This window comes from Odocoileus virginianus, chromosome 25 (genome assembly GCF_023699985.2).
Source record: "Odocoileus virginianus isolate 20LAN1187 ecotype Illinois chromosome 25, Ovbor_1.2, whole genome shotgun sequence".
Classification (NCBI taxonomy): Eukaryota; Metazoa; Chordata; class Mammalia; order Artiodactyla; family Cervidae; genus Odocoileus; species Odocoileus virginianus.
In genome coordinates this window covers 27,440,611-27,454,848 of record NC_069698.1, presented here as the reverse complement: position 1 = coordinate 27,454,848, position 14,238 = coordinate 27,440,611, and the positions used below count along the sequence as shown (strand labels likewise).

Here is a 14,238-nt window from a genome sequence, read left to right as displayed (position 1 = left end):
TGTAAATGCTTTCTACAGTAGAAGATGAATTTAAAAATGCCCTTCTTTGTTAAAATGATAAAAAAATTTAAATGTCACACTTTCTGGTAATAATATCAATTGTTTCAGACTACATCAATTTGTAGTATTGACTACATCAATTGACTATATCAATTTCCAGACTACATCCTTAAGCAGATAACTATTTTTTTCATGCTCTGGTCTGAATATTGAAGGCCATATGGTTCGCCTTAAACCAGTAAGATAGACACTACTAGCCAGAATATATGGGTATGCATGTGTGTGTGTATATATGTATATGTGTGTGCATATATGAGAGAGAGAAGTTTGAAATCAGATTTGTTTTGAGGATTTCTTCAGTGGAGGGTAACTTTACACCAATGGTTGCATTTTAATTTCCTTCTGTGTAAAATGTTTACACACATGCAGGCACAGTTCTAGCTCCTCCCACCCAGGAAGATATGGGCTTGCATTTGAGTTGGGTGCTATGGTGGTGCTGTCGATGATGCCACAGCTCAGTAGCCTGATACAATTTTTATCTTCTAAGTCTCCTGATAAAAATAATATATAACTTACATTTCAGTAACAACATGCAAGGAATAATGGTTGTGAATATAGTGGGAAAATTTTCCAGAACCATAGCTTAGAGTTAATTTACAATTACCTTTATCAGCTTGGACTTTTTTTTTTTTCTGACATGTTTTCTGAAATAACATATTTTTTTTAGGGTGAAAATGCCTACTGTTGCCAAAGGGCATTGTAATAAGGAGTTTGTTGTTTTCTCAGAGCCTGAGATTTCATTTTCCATCTGTTATTCATCAATGGGGAGAGATGAAATCTGAATAGTTAAATGACCACTCCGAGGACACACATAAACAGCAGGACGAAAAGAATTTGTCACCAAAATTCGAATGGAATATTTAACCATGCCATTTCTTTCCTCTGTTCCTCTGCCCCACTTCTAATTAGTTGCCTCCATCATACTGCTGATCTTGTAGGGAAACAGATATTGCTTCAAACCTGATCTCTGACAAGCTCAAGTCCTCTCCTATATTCTTAACGTCAGAACTGCTCACCTCAATAGTATTCTCTTACTATACAGTCCAGTCTTTTATCCTTAACCCACTTAAGTATCTTACATACTTATTCAATCTTGAAGTCCTTCCATATCGCCCTCTAGACATCTCCTTCTACAATGATCCCACTTTTTACACATATCCTCAGGCTTTCCCTAGAATGTTGTCTTCATCTTATCATTAATTAAAACCTGCTTCTTACTAAAAAAAAGAAAACACAGTCTAGTAACCTTAAAACAGGCAGATAGTGGGAACCTGCTGTATAGTGCAGGGAGCTGAGCTGATGATCTAGGGTAGGGATGGAGAAGGATGGAGGAAGGTCCAAAAGGGAGGGGATATATGTACACATACAGCTGACTCACTACACTGAACACCATAAACTAACAACATTGTAAAGCAACTATACCCTACATTAAAAAAAAAAAAGGAAGAGTGCTTAATTTTTTACATTCCTTGGTTCTTGGTATTTGGTGATAGGGACCATGCTCTTTTTGTTTTAGGCTTCTACTTCTAGAGCAGTAGTTTTTCCTCATTATGCAAATGTCTTTTATTTTGTGATGTTCATCCTGTCCAATTAAACCACTCTCCCTCCACACTGTCATATGATTCTTTCCTGATCACTCCCCAGATTAACAAAAGATATTGAGCTAATTGTTGCTGTTCGGTTGCTCAGTTGTGTCTGACTCTTTGTGACCCCATGGACTGCAGCACATCAGGCTTCCCTGTCCTTCACCATCTCATGGAATTTGCTCAAACCCATGTCCGTTGAATCAGTGATGCCATCCAAACATCTCATCCTCTGCTGCCCTCTTCTTCTCCTGCCCTCAATCTTTCCCAGCATCAGGGTCTTTTCCAATGAGTTGGCTCTTCGCATCAGCATCAGTCCTTCCTATGAATATTCAGAGTTGATTGCCTTTAGGATTGACTGGTTGGATCTCCTTGCAGTCCAAGGGACTCTCAAGAGTCTTCTCCAACACCACAGTTCAAAAGCATCAATTCCTTGGCACTCAGCCTTCTTTATGGTACAACTCTCACATCTGTACATCACTACTGGAAAAGTGATAGCTTTGAATAGACAGACCTTTGTGAACAAAGCAGTGTCTCTGCTTTTTAACATGCTGTCTAGGTTTGTCACAGCTTTTCTTCCAAGGAGCAAGCATCTTTTAATTTCATGGCTGCAGTCACCATCTGCAGTGATTTGGGAGACCAAGAAAATAAAGTCTCTCACTGTTTCCACTTCTTTCCCATCTATTTGCCATGAAGTGAGAGACCAGATGCCATAATCTTAGTTTTTTGAATGTTGAGCTTTAAACCAGCTTTTCACTCTTCTCTTTTGCCTTCATCAAGAGGCTCTTTAGTTCCTCTTTGCTTTCTACCATAAGGGTGTTGTCATCTGCATGTCTGAGGGTCATTAATATTTCTCCCAGCAACTTTGATTTTAGCTTGTGCTTCATCCAGCCTGGCATTTCTCATGATGTACTCTGCATATAAGTTAAATAAGCAGGGTGACAATATACAGACTTGATGTACTCCTTTCCAATTTGGAACCAGTCTGTGTTCCATATTTGGTTCTAACTCCATTGTCCTGGGGTATTTCTATATCCATGTGGAAAAGCAATCTATGACTCTGTCCTCTAAATTCTAAGAAAAAAATCATAAACCTAAAATAAATTTGAACTTTGTCATCAGACATGATTTCATCTCATCTAAATTCTGTTATATCTTAAAGCTCAACATTCAGAAAACTAAGATTATGGCATCTGGTCCCATCACTTCATGGGGAATAGATGGGGAAACAGTGTCAGATTTTATTTTTTTGGGCTCCAAAATCACTGCAGATGGTGATTGCAGCCATGAAATTAAAAGATGCTTACTCTTTGGAAGAAAAGTTATGACCAACCCAGATAGCAAATTTAAAAGCAGAGACATTACTTTGCCAACGAAGGTCTGTCTAGTCAAGGCTATGATTTTTCCAGTAGTCATGTATGGATGTGAGAGTTGGATGGTGAAGAAAGCTGAGCACTGAAGAATTGATGCTTTTGAACTGTGGTGTTGGAGAAGACTCTTGAGAGTCCCTTGGACTGCAAGGAGATCCAACCAGTCCATCCTATAGGAGATCAGTCCTGGGTGTTCATTGGAAGGACTGATGCTGAAGCTGAAACTCCAATACTTTGGCCACCTCATGCGAAGAGTTGACTCATTGGGAAAAACCCTAATGCTGGGAAGGATTGAGGGCAGGAAGAGAAGGGGACGACAGAGGATGAGATGGTTGGATGGCATCACCGACTCGAAGGACACGGGATTTTTAGATTCCAGGAGTTGGTGATGGACAGGGAGGCCTGGTGTGCTGTGATTCATGGGGTTGCAAAGAGTCGGACACGACTGAGTGACTGAACTGAACTGATTTATTGATTTGTTATTTCATATTGATTACTCATTTTGTCCACAATGAAACTGTATCTCTTAACTACTCAAAATTCTCGTAATTGCTAAGTTTCAAAATTTAACTAAACCAAAACACTGTTTAACAAGCCTTTGAATTTTAGCTGGTTGCTTCCCTTAGAGTTCTCCATAATAGAAACTTGGACCATGTTTGTACCTTATTGGTACCTAATCACAGTGTACTGGAATTTGTGCAATATAACCCATACCAAATTTTATCTCCCTCTCTACAACTGTCAGTAATGATTTCCAGCTCCCATATATCTTAAATATGGCAGACAGTTTTCCCCGTCTTTGCCTAGTAACCCCCAAAACACATCTTCCAAGATCTACCTTAAGCCAAGCCATTTGATTATATCTTCTGTAGCTCTCTCTAAGACTCGGTACTTCTTCAACCAACTGGTGTAACACAACAGATATAGTAATTTCTCTAATTATATACTTCCCCACACCTTCAGGATACCCCAGAGGAGTATAGGCCCTCAATGACAGAGGTTACTTTAATCATACTCATATCTTTAGTGTCTAATGCAGTATCCAGCCTATTGTAGGTTGTAAATACAGTATTGCTACCTAACTGCTTATGAATTCTGGTCACTTTTGGACACACTAACATAAACTTTCAGAAAGATTGTGATAGATTAAGGTTAACTGGACTCTCGCTAATTATATGTATTCCTGTGATAGGTGGTTGCAAGTGACAGTAAGTTCCATCTGGAAACAAGAAATCCAATCAGTATGTCAAACATTTGGAAAGAGGGCAAGGTACATATCCATCCTGCAAAGCTGATTTGGGGCAATTAGGAATAGGTGAGTCTGAGTTTTTATTTTCTTGGATTCAGAACGGTATAAGCAACAAAATGTGATCTTTTAAGCTGAAGTTCAAAACTGTGATGTAAGCAAACAGTTTAGATAATGTGAAACTGAACACCCCTATATATTCTATTACTTTAAAAGTGCTTACCACACAAATAGTTCTTGAAAAATAAGGTTAAGTGAATGAATTTAATAACCAGCACCATGCATTAAAAGGCATTTCTTTGAAGACTGTATAGCTTTTTTGTCATTATCATATACTTATTATTATTTACAACCAATAAGATAGCAAGCATGTGAACCTAACTCAGAAGAGAAAAGAAGGACAGCCAGCTCAACTCTTAATGAGATGGAATCCTTTCATTCACACTTTCCCAAAACAACAGTAAAAAGAACAAGAGACTCAAAATCTAAAGTGTATGGATTTTGTGGCTTTAGATAAAGGTGAACTTAAAATTGCATTGGTGGTAGTTTAGTCACTAAGTCACGTCCAATTCTTGCAACCCCATGGTCTGTAGCCTACCAGGCTCCTCTGTCCATGGGATTCTGCAGGCAAGAATACTGGAGTGAGTTGCCATTTCCTTCTCCAGGGGATCTTCCTGACCCAGGAATCGAACCTCGGTCTCCTGCACTGCAGGCAGATTCTTTACCAACTGAGCAACAAGGGAAGCATACATCTGAATAATAAACCTTATGTTTCAAAATTACAATAGTCTGGGTAATATTTGCATATATAGGGATGTAAAATAAAAAATGAGATTGAGAAATAAGACATAAGCAAGTATGAAATCTATATTTGCAAATCCAGTAGATATGACTGAATACCAAAATTCTGAGAAATCAAGGTGAAGAATGGAATCATAATATTTTCAAACTCATTTGGTGGAGTTGAGATGGGATAAAGTTTCCTCCAATCAAATATTGTGTGAACAATTTCTTATGAGAAGCCTTGTGTGAGGCACATGAATATTGGCACAGATAGATTATTTATTTTCTCATTTAAAAGTTAAAATGTGGGCATCCCTGGTGGTCCAGTGGTTGAGTCCACCTGCCAGTGTAGGGGACATGATTTCAAACCCTGATCCGGGAAGACTCCACATACCTTGGGACAACTAAACCTATGTACCGCAACTACTGAAGTTCATATGCCTAGAGCTCACGCTCTGAGTCCAGAGAAGCCACCGCAATGAAAAGGCCATGCTCTGCAACTAGAGAGTAGCCCCTGCTTTCCACAACTAGAAAAAGCCCGTGTGCAGCAATGAAAACTCAGCCAAACATAAAATAAATAAATAATAAATTCTCTTTTAAAGTGACAATGTAACTCTGTGAGACACCAATAATCAATTTTCCTTTGACCAGAGAGCAGAATATATGGAAATCAACCATCTTTATAGCAGGACACTTGGATCAATTTCCAGATATACAAGATTTAAATGACTAAAGGTAACATCCTTTGTGCAGACTTAACAACAGAATTGCAATTTGAAGATGCTTTTAGTTTCTAGAAGAACAGGAACTCATTGGGATCACCTAACATCCATCAATTGCATAACCAAGCCTCTCTGTTTGGATCTCACTTGCCCAATTTTGGACAGGTTCTGTGAGATCTCCTGGAAGTAGACATTATAAAGATTTCTAATTGAAATGGATTGATCTTATTTAAAAAGAATTTAAAGAGACAAGCTTAGCTTCCAGGTCATATTTACAGCTAGAGCTTAACTTATACCAAAAGAGACCATGGACCATGGGGGTCAGACCAGCTTGTTTTGAAAGAGGCTTTAAATTCTAAAGAGGGTTCAGAAATTAAAACTAAATGCTTATGGAATCACTGACTGAATCAGAACCATATCTGCCATAGTCTTTTTACTGGTCATCATTCCCTATTTTTTTGTATCTACTCTAAAAGGTGTTCAAACTATAAAACTCATATTCTTTCCAGTACATCTAATCTTATGAAAACTAACTTTTAAAGCCATGTATTTACAACAGGAGAATGAAAAGTGTTAGGTTATCATAGTCCTTTAACGTAAGTTTAATTTTTAAGACAAAATTTCAAACTCTAATTCTCAATTCTGCTTAGCTTTAACAAATTTGCTTTTGATTTCTTTATTTTTAAATAAAAGACGTGGTTGGCGTTCAGTTGAAACTCTCACATTTACTTCTCTTTCCTCTGGTAAACTAAGCAGATAGCCTAATTACACATTTTTTAGGAACTGCATAAAGTATAAACATTCAGCATAAACTGTTGGAAATATTCACTTGAACTCAATTTCCTTTTAAGCAGTCTAGTTTAGCCCAGTACTCTTCAATGGGTCATTTGTAATGTCAACCCACTATGGAGTACATCAAAGGAACCTGTCACTAATTGATTACATTTCTCTACCACCATGATTCACAGTGCTATAGGGACAATTACATAACTGTTTGGCTTTTGCAAAACTGTGAGTTTAAGTAAACACAGTTCTTTGTTATTATGATCTCTAATGGGCATATGCACAGTAAGTATCATAATATGTAACTAGATCTTACTACACTGTCTATCTAACTGGTGACTCACAAAAATCCCTCTTTTGTGGCAACTGGAGTTCTAGAGAACAGCTGCTGATCTCACCCTGAAATTAAAAACATTTGAGTTGTTTTGATTTATGTTAGCTCCCCTGGGAGGATAGAAATGAAAAATGGATGCTTTATGTAAACAAAATACCACTTCTCCAAACCCTATGAAGAAATTATTCTAAATATACAGATACATTTCTTTTATTGAAATACAGTGAGACCCTGTTACCATATTGTTAGAAGGAAGGATGACTAACAATACTCCAACAAGCAAACTGCTAGAATTTTCTTTTAATCAACAGTGTTCTGAAGGTGCAATTATTCTCCCATCGCTAAAACCTAAGTCTGAATATTGCATGATGCTCTGATGAAATGTAACCAGCAATGAGGATGATTAAAATGATACACTCCCAGGAAAGCCTAAGAAAATCATTTTCTCTTCGTAGGATTTCTCCCCCCAAAATCCAATGTCTGAAACTTTAGTGTTTCATTCAATGTAAAATCATTTGTACACGGATGAGTGGAAATAAATAGTGTTCTCATATTGATAATTATTAAATGCACTAATGTAGACTTCTATGATGTGGATACATATATTTTAAAATTTCAGTTTACTTTAAATACCTCTTGGTAGGGAGGGGAGCAGGTCCTTTTATATGAGAATTCTCTTAGGATCTTGTGAAAACAGATCATCAAGAGAACCTATAAGCACACCAGCTGGTGTGATTGGCAACACACGAACAAAAAGCCTGTGGGTTTAAAGGTACATTCCCCTCCTCCCCCACCTAGCTCATTCTGTACTGCTTATTTGATTTTTCTTTCTTTCTTTTTTTTTTTTTAAAGGGGTCCCTGACCTGGTGAGATTATGAAGGACCAAGCACATTATAAATGATAATGTGCCTCCCCTCAGGAAGCAGGGTTTAAGTGTCAGAGTTTTTCAGTAGTCCATGTGGTGTATTTCTCTATTTTATGGTCCCTTTGAAAAGACTGAATCATTCTTTTTAGTGAATAGCAATGAAATATTGCTTTAGCATAGGAGTAGAATTTCATTCTTTTATTTTAGGATGTCCTGAAACAAAATGCCAGCCTATTCTTACACTTCCTCTAAAGCGGTTTTCAAGTTACCAGTCAAAAAAGTTGTTTTTTGTTACTTTTAATGGGTTAAAATATGTAAACCAAGTTTTAAATAATTTAAAGTTAATGAATATTCCAAGTGCAAGTTCTTCATTAAAGTATATGTTAAAAAAAATTTAGCAAGCAGGAAGATAATTTCTATTTTAATTATACTATTGATGGAATTCCACTAATGAAGTTATCTATAGATTTTATTTGAAAATTTCCATTTTCAAGACTTTTGAAAAAGGAAGTTATGGGTTAAACTCTGTTACAGCCAGAATATCTGAGTAAAATTTTCCAACATATTCAACGTAATGACAATAGCTACACAGACTATAAATAGTTCCTTTGAGTTCACTGCATTGAGAATGCTTCTACATATAAACAGATTTAATAAAAATACACAGAGAAGTTGGATAGTTTCTTTTGGCTCAATTGAACCTTCCATTTCTATGCATTATAACAACATAGTATGCCATTTGAAATAAAGGGGCTGTATTCTTTTTACCACTAAATATATGTTATCAGGTGTACTAAAAACTTCAGATCACATTAGCAGAAATCAGTTTTTCATGCTTTCAGTTAATTATTTTTAGGTATAATGGAATTTAGAGAAAAGAGCAGGAGCTTTAGAGTTATGGAGACCCAGTTTGAATTCTTACTGCAACATTGATGAGAGTCTGATTTTAGTAAATTATTTAATTCTCTGGGTCCTGAATTCTTCATCAGGAAAGGGGATTAATAGGTGGCTTAGTGGGAATTATGGAGATATGTAAAGCACATGGTCAAGTTCCTGACACATGGTGAAGATGTTGTCATTTTCATTGCTTATGGAATTAAATGATGCATGCTAGGATACCTGCTCTATATTTATTGCCACTTAATACTTTTAATTACCTTATTTTCAAATCCAATCAAGTTAGCAGTGGTAACAATATTCTGAAATTTTACTTATGCCAATAAATGTAGTCATTTTTGGAGGAAATATAAACTTGAGGTAAAATAATTTTTTAACAGAAAGAAATTAAAATGAGAAAACAAGATAGCTTTTTTTCATTTTTTACATAGGTACATGAATTCTTGCCAGTTCAATAGAATTCATCCATTTAAGAAGAGTTTAGAATTGTAATTAAAGTACTGAGGTGCATTTGTAGTAGTGTTAGTCACTCAGTCTTTGTGATCCCATGGACGGTAGCCCACCAGACTCCAATGTTCATGCTATTTTCCAGGCAAGAATACTGGAGTGGGTTGCCATTTCCTCCTTCAGGGGAATCTTCCCAACCCAGGTCTCAAACCCACATCTTTTACATCTCCTGCATTGGCAGGCAGGTTCTTTTCCACTAGTGCCACCCAGGAAGCCCTGAGGTGCATTTGACCAAGGACCAAAAATTGAAGGTCATTTTAACTGTCAACTACTGTAGAAAACATTAAAAACAAGCAATGAAAAAAATCACTGGGACTAAAAGATATATTAAATTCTCAAAAAGATGTTTTAACTTGTACAATATTTATTATATAAGAAAAGAAATTAAATTTAAAATAATATTTATAAAACATAAATAAGGATTTCATTTGAACATGAGATAAATGTCTTACAAAGAATAGATGGTATTGTGAAATGTGATTGTGTAGATTTTCAACTTAAAAACTGTAGTGTTGATACTTCCTGTTAGAAGGCTTATGCTTATACTTTTTCTTCAAGTAAATCTTTATGTTGAGGAACACCCTTTATTTGAAATAGTTTAAAATTAGTTTGTCACCCACTTTACGGTTAATTGATGGTAGTTTGAATTGATATTTGCCTTGGCATGCTTCATTAGCTCCCTTGAAACAATCATATGCATTCCAATGGAGGGGCATATCTAATAAAATTTTCAAAACCAAATACAAAATAAAGAAATATCCCAATCAGTATAAATAGGCAATAAATGTTCCAAAACAATAATAAAATTGAAAGGTATTTTCCCTTTTCCCTTCAAAAGCTGAGAGCTGTCTTTTAATCATACTAAATAAAGGCATACCCAGAAAAAATAAGAAATGGGCAATATTGAGCTCTGGAGCTGACCCTGGAAACAAATTTTAGGGAAAAATATTCTAACTTCATAAAGAATATAATAGAATCCTAGTATACAAGCATGATATTTTAGAATGGGTGCATAAACCTTATCTCTTTTGACTCTGTTTTCTACCCACTCATTCACCATCTACAACATTGTCTTTGTGAATGTTACATTCCACAATATTCCAGTGAGGAGAGAAGTAAAATGGTTAATGAGGACAGATACACCACACAGGGTTTATTTTTGGCCAAAGTAAAATGAAGAGGCCAGACAAAATTCCAGGAACTCAATGTTAGGACAGGAACTACACACGCCATACACATGTTTGAATAATCTAATCGGCCTCTGCTCTCTGCATACACAAAGCTACTTCCTTCTGAGCATTTCCACATTTACACTGCTCACCACTTGATATGGTTCATTAAGTCAAAATTAAGTGATAACAGAGAATGGAATTCTCTCCAATTTTTCTCTAATTGTGAGCTCAATTCTGAGAGAAGGTAAGATGCTTTAAAACACTGGACTACAATATTTATTTCGGTTTGGTTCATGATATCTTTTGAGCTAGATACCTAATGGGTTGTCTAAAAAACTATGTTTCTAAAGTGAAATATCTCCTAATTCCTTCATTTGGGGCTCCATTATTTTACAGTTTCTGTGTAGGACTAGCCTTTTGACCAAATTGTATGCAGTTTCCACAAAAAGTCAATTTGGTTGTCCTTCAGCTTTAAATTCATTTTATCTGAATTGATGGAACACACTAAGTATCATATTTAGACACGAAAAAGAAAACATTGTTTTAAAGTTAATATCAGTAAAATACAAACTAAAGAGGTCTCCTTTGTTCTTTTAATTTTTGTCTACAACACTGTGCAAACTTGTGCAACACATTTAATTAATTTATCACAGAAAGAGAAAAGAATATATCATTCAAACAACCTACAACCACCCAAATTGGCATCACATGAAGAAATGGCAAAGTAACTTGGGAAATGAGTAGGGGTAATTAAGTGTGATATTGAATTTGGTTTGCAACTCTCCTTTTATATTAACTATAGGGGAACTTTGAATCCAATCAGGGGTATCCTTTCCTTCGCCCATAATTATGGAGAATGTAATTCTTTTTCGTTAGTGAGAAAACTACCCAAAAAATACATTGTTCATTCTGAAATTCTGAAAGTTGGCAGGAGGGCAGGTAAGGAAATACAAAGCTTTGGTCCTATATTCTGGTGAGAACCACACAGTGCTTCTAAAAGGATGGTGGACCAACATTTCTTGATACCTCTTAGTTTTCAGTTTTTTAAAAGTCTTATAGTCTTAAACAATAGAATGAAACTTCTATTATAAAAACCCTTTGGTAATGTAAAGTATTAAGCAGATAGATGCAAGGGAGTATTAGTTCATTAAAACACAAGAAGCTGGACTCATTAATTCAGGTTAACAATTATTCTAGGATGATTTTAATCTACTCTGAAAGTAGATTAATGTCACATAAGGGACTAACTACTTAGTGACTAGATTAGTTAAGGACTATAATTGACCACAGAACAAGTGAGTTTAAACTGTGAGGGTCCATATATATGTGGATTTTTTTCAATAAATACTATGGTACTGTGGGATCCACGGTGGTGAATCTGTAGATGCAGAACTGCATATACAGAAAACTTGTTGTGGGAATTGGGAATCCTAGGACTCTGGAATTCAAGAAGGTCCTGGAACCAATGCTGAAGGACACACAGTGACCACTGTATATTTAATTTGTGCTGTGTGTTCTTAGTCACTCAGTTGTGTCTGACTCTTTGTGACCCCATGGACTGTAGCCTGCCAGGCTCCTCTGTCCACAGGGATTCTCCAGGCAAGAATATTGGAGTGGGTTGCCATGCCCTCCTCCAGGGAAACTTCCCAACCCAGGGATCAAACCCATGTTTGAGACTAATTTAAAATTCAGAGGTTTGCAATGGGCTTTATTTCTTTTGATATATACAATTCCATGATATGAAGGTTTTTATTGCTGGAATAAGAAATCTGTGGTTGAGAAGGATTAAGCTTGCCCAAAGTTTCAATAGTAGTGATGCAAAGTATAAATGAAATTGTCCTATTAATGCTGACATAAGAATAACAACATTCTTACGTCAATAGTGGAGGGAGGGAATTTATGTACTACTAGCTTATAAGAAATAGAAAAAATTTCTTTATGTGTTAAATTTTTTAATATACACAGATGAAATTGAGAAAATGAAAAAACCTTAGGATACAGTTGAGACTATTAAAATCGAATCAATTTTGTGGAGTATTCCATCTCCAAAAGGCTTCTGAAAGAGATATGCAGATACTTAAAATTAGTAACAGGATATAAATCTGAGATAGTTTTTCTCAGAGAAATAAGCAAGCTGATACTTACTATATAAACCTTCTCAACAGCAAAATACATAAAAATAATACATGTATTATTTGTAAGGCCTTCTTTGAATTGATTTTACTAATCCAGCCTTTTAAAACTTACAGATTTTAAATGAGTCTTTTGTGACAGCTATAAAAATTCTATTACACATTCTTGATAAAATATGGTGTCAGAAGGAGGAGAATATAGGTAGCAAATAAACCAAATAAATAAAACTGACCTTTAAATTCAGAAGCTCAGATTTTAATCCAGTAAGCATCATTTTTTTGAGCTCTTTCCTTCTCAAGATATCAATAAACTGTATTCTTTCATTCCCAGAACAATCATAACTTTCAACAACATATTTCATCTATGTGATAAAGTAGCTTGAAATTCTTGAAACAGTCTCCCAAAAGGGATAGAAAATTAGTTAAATAGTAATTTTCATCTACTAGGACTGATTAAAGGGTAAAATGGAAACTTTATTGCAAACATCATTTTCAATTACTTTCTAACACCCCATAAAAATGTGAGAAGCGTATATTTCTACACTTGCCTGCACTGTTGGGACAGATAGCCCAATATTTATTATGAAAAGTTATTCAAGGTAAACTTGTCAAACAGTTCATTCAATTGCTCTTTTCTCAAATATAGAATATATATATATATATATAATAAAAATAAAAAAAATCAGGCAGAACTTTTCAAAGCAGAGGAAAGATAATTTTTTATTTCTTTAGTTCTCAAGTCTTCAGGAAAAAGGAGAGAGTGGGGCCAGGGAAGCTCAGGATTTGAAGAAGGGTTTTGCAAAAGTCATTCTCCTGCCTCCCCAAGACATTTCCTGCTGGAGAGATGGGAGCATCGATCAGCCAGTGTTACCTGAGCCAATCTGTTTACCTCAGACTGTAAATCACCTCAGTGGATCTTAGCCCTGGAACCCTCTGAGATGTCCTGTTCAACCTATAGACATTATCCATTTACAGGCTTTTTTTTTTTTTTCAAGTGAAATAAAAACCCTATACATTTCAGAAAAAAATGTGTTTACACAACCAAATGATTTCACATCTGGTGAAATTGAAGCTGCCATTCTATAAAAACAACTCTACAGTTAGGATTAGAGTGTTCAGAAAATAGTGTGATGCCTTGTAAAATATCACTGGACTATAAATTGAAATGAACTGTACATTTCAAGATTTTAACAGGTTGATTAATTATTTAACATTTCTTTTAATTAATTTCTCTGATAAGTCCCAAACTGCTGAAGTTATTTTTATTAGGTAAAGTTACAGAATTACTGTAAAATAATGCATTAAATGTTCTTATTAAAATTTTTAATAATTATTTCAATGTGGTATTCACAAAATTGAAATCTCTTGGTAACATGTCAAGTATATAGCTAAAAAACCAGTAGAAATAAAATAAATTTGTTTTGTGATGGGTTAATTGCATTTGGAAAAATCCACCTAGTGAACTGATCCACTTTGGAAATAATGTCTGTATTGGTATAGATAACATAGTAACAAGAAACAGGAAACAAAAGGGAAAAAGGAAATTCTATCAAGAAGCACGTGTTCATCTATGCTGGAAACAATCTTCTATTTGAAAGCAATAGCATGGTTTAAATTAATTTTCTTTTATCCTCTTTATAACAATGAGTGTCCTTTTTATAGGTAAAATATTTCTAGAATCTGTGGCTAATTTCACACCTATAAATTCCCACAAGCCGTCTGCTACATGGAAGAAACCATCTCTATATCAGGTTACAAGAGCAACAAATGTTCTATGTCCTTAA

General features: G+C 35.3%; 1 protein-coding gene and 1 long non-coding RNA gene across 7 annotated transcripts in view; one reads left to right on the top strand and one right to left on the bottom strand.

Annotated features, from left to right (window-relative positions):
• Window positions 1-14,238, bottom strand: part of ROBO1 (roundabout guidance receptor 1) — a 1,227,175-nt gene that overhangs the window by 738,998 nt on the left and 473,939 nt on the right. The gene's annotated exons all lie outside the window — the stretch shown is intronic.
• The window catches only part of LOC110122740 (uncharacterized), a 36,564-nt gene that overhangs the window by 5,418 nt on the left and 16,908 nt on the right, over window positions 1-14,238 (top strand). The window contains exon 2 of the long non-coding RNA XR_002309322.2: window positions 4,206-4,328. This is a non-coding gene — a long non-coding RNA (uncharacterized lncRNA). The remainder of the gene's footprint in view (window positions 1-4,205; window positions 4,329-14,238) is intronic.